Genomic DNA, 11,145 nt, shown 5'->3' on the forward strand with positions numbered 1-11,145 from the left:
ATTTACATTTTTTTGGTGAATTCTACTCTGTAATTTACATACTTTATTTGTAAATATGAAATTAATTATAAGAGATTCGATCTATTTAAATTTCACTAAAGTTTCTTCATAGACATAACAATAAAATAATTAAATCCATAACATATTAAATTCATAGCAATTTATATTATTCTTTTAAAAAAAAATTGATTGTGATTTTTCAAATAAAATAACTAATCCAAAAATGTTTAACTAATTATTATTGAATTTAAAACACAGACATAAATTTTTTTTTGAACAGTTAGTCATAAAGAAATATTTTTAAATTTTTATTTTATAATTAATGTCAACTGAAAGGAACCCTTGCATTATATTTGCACGAATGAGTTCAAAGGAAAGAAAAATGAAACTTAGATTTTTAGTTTGATTAATATTTATTATTTGAACATTTTTAAATTAAAAGAAATTATTTGATATATTGACACGTAATTTTACAGTATTCCATTGTTTATTTCATAAACTATTATATAATTATATAAAATTGAAAAATATTCTATTTGGAGAGAGAGAGACTTAAGTTGTGCTACTAACTAGCTCAGCATTCTCGGGCGGTGGCCTGTGGGATGACTCATTGACCTACTTTTAATTATTTTTTTAAAATACTACTATAAAATCAATAATTTAATAATCATCATGTACATGTACAGCATAATATTTATATAAAATTATCAATATCATATCATATTCTAGTATTATTGTACTCTTACATTAGCATATTAAATAATTATAAATTTGATATATGTATAATTTGATGAAAGTCGTAAAAAATGTCTTTTATCCTTGATCCTTTTTCTTTATTATTTTTAATACTCACATTTAACATAATAAAAATATAAGCATAATTAAATAAATGTCCAGATAATTATAATATATAGCCTTGTTTTTTTTACTACTGCAAATTAGGCTTGAAGCTTTAAAACCGAACTTACACTACGTATAAAATTATTTGAGTTAGTCATCAGCCTTGAACCATTTTAATATCCATTTTGTCTATTTTATAATTTTGATAAATAGTGAAGAGGCTATGTAAAATTATGCAAACTATATAATAGCTATAATATGAACTACTCGGATTTTTTGCATGTCATTTTTTATAGTTGAATCACGTACGTAGCTTATTATATGTGTTACTTGTTAAGGGCGCTGCAGGTTTTGTTGCAGTGTGCCTTAATTTTATATAAGCTCTTTTTTACTCCTGATATCAAACTATATATATATATATATACTCCTGATATCAAAGTTCATCGTCTAAAACTTTAAAACATATTGAGAGAAAAATAAATCATTTAGGTATGGATCATGCGTTTATGTTTCTATTCTAAAATCTCGAGAGAGGAATCCGTGTAAATATCATCATTCTAACGAAATATTGTCTTATTTGTAATAGAAGGATAATTTATCGTGCATGTATTAAGATATCTAGAACATATAATCTTTATCACTGGCCTGCTCAAGTAAGAGTATTAATTTTAAATCTTAAAATTGTATTTTATATATTATTTAAATTAATGTTTATTATAATTAAATTTTATAATAAATAAATATTCTAAAATATTAGTTATATCATATTTACCATTTATAATAAATACATATCTTAATAATTGAGAATTTATTTTAAAAAAATTTAATATTTAATTTAGAGTTAAAAAATACCTTAGAAAAAGATAGACATTTAGAAAGATCAAATAAATAAATATGAAATAATAATATTTTAAGATGATTGTGAGAATTTGTTTTAACAAGTTGGGGAGACAATCACGTATGAGATGAACATTAAAAAAAGAAGAAGTAGAAGAAGAATAAGAAAGAAAGAGAACATATTATGTAAGAATATTTAATTGAGATTTGAGAGGGTGAGAGACTGAAATTCTCATTCGATCTCTTAAATATGTATTTTAATGAATTTATATTTTAAAAGATTACATATATCTTCTATATGAAACATTTTTTCTCTAGTTAAATAGGATTATTATAGGTAAATAATTAAATCACTTTAAGTATAAAATATAATTGTTTACATAATATTTCAACAAAAGACAACCCATTAAACTTAAACAATCTCGTACCACGAATCTACACACCTAATGGTATATATTTTAATTTATAACATGAGAATATTGAGTAGGTATAACAGGATTTTTCCATGATTAAAATATCTTTTAAAACATTGTTTCATCTCTTTTATAATCTAAAATTAAATTTTTAAAATTAAATACTTTTAATTTATATAATAGATAAATGAACTTAATTTGCAATTATTTATCAATCTTTTTTATAATACAATAGATATCATATGTACATGAGGAATTATAATTGCAAAATTTTTAAATGATGATGTATGTATATGCTTTAATTATTATAGCATGAAATACTATTAATTTGGTATTGAAAATGATTCTTGTCAAGAGCACAATTGAGGAGATTATGATGTTCTGTGAATGTAAACTTCGTGTTGGAACCATCCCTATATGTTAAAATGAGTAGTTATGTCCTTTTGGAAAATTTTGTAAAAAAAATATATATTTGGAAGGGTGAGTTCCATGTCAAGTCTCCATCCCATTAAAGCGACCCAATGGTCTTGTCTAGCAACTTATCTTTCTAAGTATCACTCTTATATTTTGATTTCAAATGACATGTTGGAGTTATGGAAACTAATTTTCAAGAGGTTTAGTTGACTCTTTTGGTATATATAGGAAAAGGGTTGTGGTTAGTGTTTTAAGAGGCGGACCGGATCGGCCAATCTGATTGGAGCTCGATGGCCACATCGGTTCAGTTCACTAAAAGGATCGGAAATGCATTAGAACCAGTGTGACCTAGGTTGAATTAGGAGGGTCTTTGGTTGAATTGAGTGCTGTTTTTTATAAAAAAAATATGAACCTTTTCTATGTTATTTTTTGTGAACTTATGTTTATTTTTAAGACATTGGATGTTTACTTGTTTGTGTTTTGAACTTATCTATGGACTTGTATTGACATGAATATTGGTTGTTATTTGGGATATTAGGTACTTTATAATGACAATCATTTTAAATTAAGAGCATTTAATGATTAAATTATACTAGTTACTTAGTTATATTATTTTATATAATTTTTTAATATATACTAAATCAAACCAGTTTGACAAGTGACACTTTGCTTCAACTAGTTATCCACTAACCTGATGCCTCGATGACCAGTCCGATTCTTAAAACATTGGTTGTGATTATTGTTGTTGTCATCATTGATACACAGTGTGTGCACAAAAATATATTATCGTTGGTGTGCAGTTGGTGTACAAAAAGGCACTATTTTTATTGTTGGTAGAAGGTGAGTGCACTTAAATGTATTGTTATCATTGGTATACAGTGAGTGCATAGTTGGTGCATGGACATTTAAGTAGACATGTAGGTTGATGGTACTAGGAGAATTCTCAACCTAGTGCTTGAGGTTTTCGTGGTTGCTAACAAGAATAGGCCTATATAATAGACGAGTGGGTGAATCCTTATAGATATATGATATTACAAATCGACAAAGGTAAGTCAATACTAGGGGTGGGTAAATGGGCCCAAGTCCATGAACTGGCCCGCGGGACCCGTGGTCCGCGCAAGTTACGGACCAATTTTTTTAAACGGTCCATGGTTATGTCATATTTTTTGGCCTGCCCCGCTTAACCCGCGGACTATGCGGGTTTGACCCGTGGGGTCCACGGGTTGCCCGCAGCTCGTATTAGGTTTGATTTGTGTAACCCTGACCCAATTATATTAGATTTGATTTTCTCTTTTTTACTTCTTTTCTTTTAAAATAATAGATAAAGAAATATATATTAGATAAAAATAAAAGATTTAAATTAAAAGATGATAAAGATAAAAAAGATAAGATAAGAAAAATAAAAGATTAATATAAAAAAAGATAAGTGATAAATAATAAAAATCTTCCTTTTTGATATTTTTTCGATCTTTTTCTCTTTTTCTCTATCCTTTTCATATATGCAAGTCATAAATAATAAAAATATCAATTCTTATCATTTAAGCCAAAAATAATTGTTAAATAAATATTTTTAAAGATATTTCAATATATTTTTATTATAAAAAAGATAAGATAAAATATCTTCTTTTTTATATTTTTTCGATCTTTTTCTCTTTTAATCTATCCTTTTCATATCTCCAAGTCATAAATAATAAAAATATCAATTCTTATCATTTAAGCCAAAAATAATTGTTAAATAAATATTTTTAAATACATTTCAATATAATTTTATTATAAAAAATAGCTCATATCATATTTAGTAGTTATCATTGTAGCATACTAAGAACACTTTTTTTCTCCTCACGGGTTTTCTCCACCACGTAGTCACGCACAATCGCATGTCATACGACTCTTTTCCTTATAAAGAAGACAAAACGTGACTAATACTCACGCAGTCACGCGACACAGCCTCGGCCCACCACCGCGCCACCACGCAAAGTACATCTCTTCTTTCTCTAGAATTTGTTTTTATCCTATTTTTGTTGGGGTTGATTCATTGTTGTTGAACTCTTAAATTCTATGCCTCTTTTCTCAATTCTGTCGCAGAGATACTTTTGTTTTCACAAACTTACTACACCCATCACACTTCACTTGTCTATTATTATATGATAAAATCATGGGATAAGGGAATGAACCACGAAACTCTTGATCTGCAAGTTATAAACATGATGAATTGAGTTTTTGTATGATTTATTTATTTTATTGATGTAATCGACTAATTATTGAGATTTTATTTACATTTGTATTGAACTTAATGTGATTATATTGTATTTTTATTAAAATTGAAATTCTTTTAAAGTTAGGCCCGCGGACCGGCCTGTTTGACCCACGGGGCCCGCACGGGGCGGGGGCGGACCAATTTATTTGGTCCGTGTAAGAAGCGGGGGCGGATTGGCCTGGTCCGTTGCCAATACGGGCTTATGTGGGCGGGCCTTACGCGGGGCGGGCCGACCCACTTACCCGCCCCTAGTCAATACTTACACTTCTCCATATTCGATAAAATCATACTTTCTTCATAGGGTCAGTCCAAGAGACTCCCTAAATGGCCAGCGTGTGAGTACTATATTAGGAGATGATGCTCATGGGGATCGTTCATACTGTGTTGAAATTCTATACAGTAGATTCAATGTTGATGTTTAAGGTTGAGGTAACCTAATTTGTTGTTGATGAATGTCAGTTGTAACGTAATTGATTATTGGAATGTGAAAGTTGTAATGAATATGTAGACGGATGTATATATGTTGTTGGTAATAACATGAGGATCTATGTTATGATTATGTTGTATATTTCAATTGAGATGGTTGGGAACAAATGTTTTGTGAGTTCAATGATAATTAAAAGAAAAGAACATTTTCTATAAATTGAATTTTGTAATCTTTTGACCTTTTTATGGAAAGTATTTTTAGAGCATTAAAAGTAATATTCTTCCTTTTTCCATATTGCTTTAATTTATTTGTATACATATGTTTTGTTTTGGTGAACTTACCCTTGCATGTTGTATGTATGGTCCGTGCTTGTGATGATCACGTACATGGCGTACGTGAGGAGCAAATGATTTCTATGTTGAATCTTCCTCTTGGAGGCATGCTAGATGAAGCAAACACCGGCTTTAAAGCTATGTTCTTCTCTTCTTTTCTTTGGTTTAGTGTCTTGTAGAGATGACCAACTTAGTTTGTATTAGGTATATTATCAAAAAAATTTATGAAGAATCAAAATTTTATCTTCTTTTGAAAATGTTCAAGTACTATTTGTTTTAGTCTTATCTTACAAATGCATGAATTATATCCGAAAATAGTTGAACTTTTAAGTGTTGGTTTTGAAGTCGCAAAAAATTCACACAGTATTTTTCATAAACAAATTAATAAGAGTTAATTTTGTTAGTTATCTAACAAAAGCAGGCCATTACAATATCCACAAAAGTATGGCCTAGGCATAGCTCTAGCTGCCTATATAGCTTAATTATGGCTTAGATTACACATTTTTATGTCTTTTTATTATATATATGTGTTATCTTATATATAATTATTTCATTTTCTCTTCTTCTTATTTTTCTTAGTTCAAAAATAATTATATATAAATAGTATAAATAAAATTTCTCAATGACTATCTATCAATTGCCCAACACTAGTCGATTTTCTTTAATATAAAACAAAGTCAAAAGGTTCTTTAGACCCCTTATTGAGGGAAGCCGTCCTTTATGTTTCAAATAAAATTTAGTTAGACTAATTAGAAGAAAGATGAGTGCAGAGTGCATGAACATTTTCACGCAACAAAGGTATTATAAAGCGTATAGAATGTCCTAATCTGTCTTCTAAGTGGAGAAGATATGTTAAACAAAATGGAAGTAAAGACAATGATCGGAACATAAGTTAGCTGAAATAAAATCTTTTTTTTTTTGCTTTATTTTATGTTTTATGAAACAACAACTCGGTGGTCTAAATTTAAAAAATCGTGAGCTTATAATAATATTGTCAACATAGAAAAGACATGCACTTATCAGTTTATTATATTCCTCTAAATTTATCAATTTGGTTCTGGGAGAAGAATGAACCACATCTTTTACTATATGCGCAATTTTTGTTAAGTGTTTGATTTAATAAAGCTGATGTACCAACAGCATTAGTATTTTTTTGAATCTGGAGAAAAGGAAGAGAACTTATAAATGTACGTGATATATATTGGATCAAAAGTGGGATTTGGTAATGCATGTTTTAGCTCTTTAATTTCAACTTGAAGTTCGTACCTTGTTTGATACAATGGGAGTGATTACTGATGTAATTCGATAAGTTCATGTGCCCTTATTAGAGTATTGTGTTATACCTTTTGTGTAAATAGTTAAATTTATTTTTGAAAAAATGAGGCGCTGAAAAATTGTTTTCTAAAAGAGAAAAAAAAATTAAATTTAGTTATATTCATAAAAAGTGCAATAAATTAATCTTATAGATAATTTAATGATAAATTGATTCTTAAATTATGTAACTTAATGTCAAATTGGTCCTTAAAAAATATAATTTATTATTGAATTAATCCTTAAATATTATAACTTAATAATAAAATAATCTCACAAATTGAAAGACAGAACTAATTTGTCAAAGATTCAGTAATTAATTTTTTTTTTCATCTTTCAAGAATCAATTTATCACCATATCACTTTTAAAAATGAATTTAACTATTTACTCTACTCTTTTTTACTATAATTACTATTATTACCGTTCGATACACGTAAACATTTTTTTAGTGCGTAGAATAATTATTTAAAAATTATGTATTATTAAAATGATTTCACTAAAAAAAACCTTATATTTTATTATATACGTTACAAAATTGATTTTATTTTATTTTCTATTTAATTTCTTTTTTAAAAAAATATCCTATTTACAATCTACTTAAAAAAAATTAAGAGATAAGTTAATATGTTATTTTATTTTAAACTGTAAGTTTTGAATTAGAAAACAAAATATTAAATACTTTTGTGCAACATTTGAACTACTAAATATGAAGGGATTTTATATCTTTATCATTTTAAAACTAAGTGTCTAAGTTATTTTAAAGTTAAAAATAATTACATATTTTAATAAGTAAAAAAAAATTATTTTCACTAAAGGAAATATAGAAGAAGAAAAATAAAGCCTTTCATATCTTTAACAAAGTCAATAATTTGTTAAATGAATGAATATCTTTAAAATCAACATAGTTGACCCAACCAACGCCAATTTGATGGGGTTAGATATTGCTTCTTGATAAACGATTATTTGATTGTATTTGAACTTCAATTCTTGACCATTTTTGTCTTGTTTTTTTACTTCATTTTGTTAGTAGAACTTATGAGTATGTGTTAAGTGTGAACAATAGAACAGTGAAATGAATAAATTGATGAATAAATTGATAAAAGAGCCAAAAGAGAAGAGAAAAGGAGAACTCTGAGCATTTTCAATGAGCACGATCCATGCAGACTTAGCATAGCCATGTTATTTTTGCATTGTCCATGTTGATTTCTCAAGAATCTTCTCAATCAACGTCACACATTCAAGCACGGTCATGCTGACGCAGCATGACTTGTGTTGCGCAAGAGCTAAAATTGGGAATCTGCATCACAAGTTCTTGTAGAAGCCTATGCTGACCCAACATGACTCATGTTGACCCATGCTAACTCAACACGGCCCGTGCTAACCCATGACCCTTACTCCAACACATTTAACCAAGGTTCAAGAGACCACCCAGATTTCTCTTAGAAGGAACAGAAAGATTAAAGGCAATGTCAAAGTCAGGGCCAGAATGTGTACAAGCCTTTTCACCTGCATTGTCAGAATCAGAACATTTACAGAGACCCTCAGTATCAGAATTAAAGGCCTAGGCAAGAGGAGAAGAGACCCACATTCCAAGACATGATGATGGAGCACATGACTTAGAGTGATGAGAGGTTCAAAACCTTAGAGTCAACATTTTTTAACCTTGTCACTCTTATGTCCCAAGGAGCTTAAAGCGCTCTTCCCTCACAAACCAAGCCCAATCCCAAGGAGGATTTGAAGGTGGTGAGCACAAGGAGTGGGAAGCCACATGCAGAATACAAGGAAACAGAGAAATTGAATTCTCTAGAGAAGGAAAAGGAGGCCCCCAGTAAAGAAAGTCCTACTAAAGACAAGGAAGCTCCAATTGAGTGGAGTTCAAAGATAGGGAAAGAAAATGAGGTATTGACAACTCCTTAGGTAAATATTATTTTTCTCTGAAAGTGAGAAATGAGCGACATGATAAGAAATTTTCTAAATTTTTAGAAATGTTTAAAAAATTGCATATAAACATTCCCTTTGCCAAGGTTATTGCTTAAATGCCTAAGTATGCCAAGTTTTTGAAAAGAGATTATTTCCAACAAAAAGAAATTGACAGAATTTGAGACAATAGGCCTTACTAAGGAGTGCCATGTTGTTGTTTTGAGGATGTTGCCCCCTAAGTTAAAGGAACCTGGCAGTTTCACTCTGCCTTGCATGATAGGGTACTCTTTCTTTGAAAAATGGTTGTATGACTTGGGGGCAAGTATTAATTTAATGCCATACTATTTTTTTTAAGAAAATTAGCTTCAAGGAAACACAACCCAAAAACATCACCCTACAACTTGCTGGCAGGTTTATTATCTATCCTTAAGGCATAGTTAAGGATGTACTAGGTAAGGTAGACAAGTTTGTCCTTTTGACTGATTTTATGACGCTTGATATGGAGAAAGATGAAGATGTCTCAATCATACTGGGACATCCATTCCTAAATACTTGTGACATGGTGATAGAGGTTAGGCGAGGTAGGTTTACCCTTAGGATGGGGGATGAGCAAGTTGTTTTTAATTTATCTAATATTGTGAAAAGTCTATCTCTTTTGTTGCCTATAATTTCATTCAGGCAAAAGATCCTATTGATGCTTTGGTGGAAGCCTCATTCCCAAGTGCTTTGGTGGAAGCCTTATTGTTGAGGACTTGCACAAGGATTTGAGCAGTGATGGAGATGAAATATTGATGTTTCTCCAAGCTCAGAGTGATGTCAAACCGATGAGAAATCAAAGGTTTGAAGAGTTGGAAAGGAGTAGTGGGCCAAAGCCTAAACTCCCCATTGAGGAACCTCCTGTGTTGGGGTTGAAGCCTTTTCCTTCCAACTTAAAATATGTTTTTCTTGACCCACCCCCCCTCCCCCCCCCCCCTACTGAAGTTGTTAGATGCAGACATCATCTATCCCATCTCCGACAGTGAATGAGTAAGTATTGTCCAATGTGTCCTTAAGAAAAGGGGCATTATGGTCATGGAAAATGAGCAGAAAGAGCTCATAGATGTAAGAAAGACTACCGAGTGGCAGATGTGTATTGATTACAGGAAATTGAATAAAGCCATTCAAAATGACCATTTCCATTTTCCCTTTATTGATCAAATGCTTGAGAAATTGTCTAGTCATTGATAATTGCTATGCATACTTGATTTTTGCACTTAAATTACATAGTAATTATCTCATTTTATTTCTTTCAATGCTCCATTTGATCCAAAACAATTAGGAATTTAGGTTTTTTTGGATTTTTAGCTTGAGAAAGTTAAAGTTAGTGAAATTTATAGTGTTTAGCTTTGAGAAAGTTAAAGTTAGTGAATTTTATGATGTTTAGATTTGTTTTGTAGAGTTTTGGCACTACAACAATAGACTAGAAGATCTGTGAAGAACTAGAGCAGCTCGCTTAGTGCGCCAATGCATGCTCAATGCGAGAAGCCCAACCTGGAGGAACATGTGTCAAACATCCGGTGGTTTCTTAAGTCAGTTGTACCATGTAGGTGCGCTCAATGCACATATGCAAGCTCGGCGTCTTGTGACTTAAGTCATCTATACTATGCATGGTTCTTAGTGCGCACATGCAGGCTTAGCACGCGAGATCTTTTTGAAAAAAATGACATTGAAATGTTTTTTAGGGTTAAAAAGGGCATTGTTCCATTGGACAAAGGGAGATCGCTTAAGGCATTTTTCTGGAGACAAAAGCCACCTTGGTAGCTCTTCTTCTTCCATGTTCTCCATTTGGTTTGTTTCCTTTTCTTGTTTTGGGTCTCTCATGGCCATGAGAGGCTAACTAACCCATTGTTGGAAGCTTATACACCAAAAACTCTATGATGGAATGATCTCTACTATCCATTTAATGTTATTTCGACATTATTGTTGCTTTATTTTTATGTTTATTTCTTTGTTTATGGTTTGATCACCCATATACAAGTATGTTATAGTGTTTTAATCATTAGGAAATGTTTTTACACTAAAAACATGAAGGAACTTCTTATAACCCATATCTAGGGATCGAATGGTGTTGCTTAGCCTTAAGCCTTATTTATGCATCTTTACTCTTAAAGCAAGTTACTTGGTTTAGCTTTCTAAGGGATTAGGAGTGAAATCAAGTGATTTAGGTTCTTTCACATAAGGAATCATGGTTAGAGTAGATTGGTTAGTGAAGGTAATAGTTGGAATAGCTTTCAATAGTAAAAACTTCTTAACATTACATCAAGAGTACTTTTGGTAGGCCAAACACCTAACACTTCTACAAGATTTGCACCAAGTTGTCATTTTTACACCCAAAGTGTTTGTGAACCTTGCTC

This window comes from Glycine soja, chromosome 9 (genome assembly GCF_004193775.1).
Source record: "Glycine soja cultivar W05 chromosome 9, ASM419377v2, whole genome shotgun sequence".
Classification (NCBI taxonomy): domain Eukaryota; kingdom Viridiplantae; phylum Streptophyta; class Magnoliopsida; order Fabales; family Fabaceae; genus Glycine; species Glycine soja.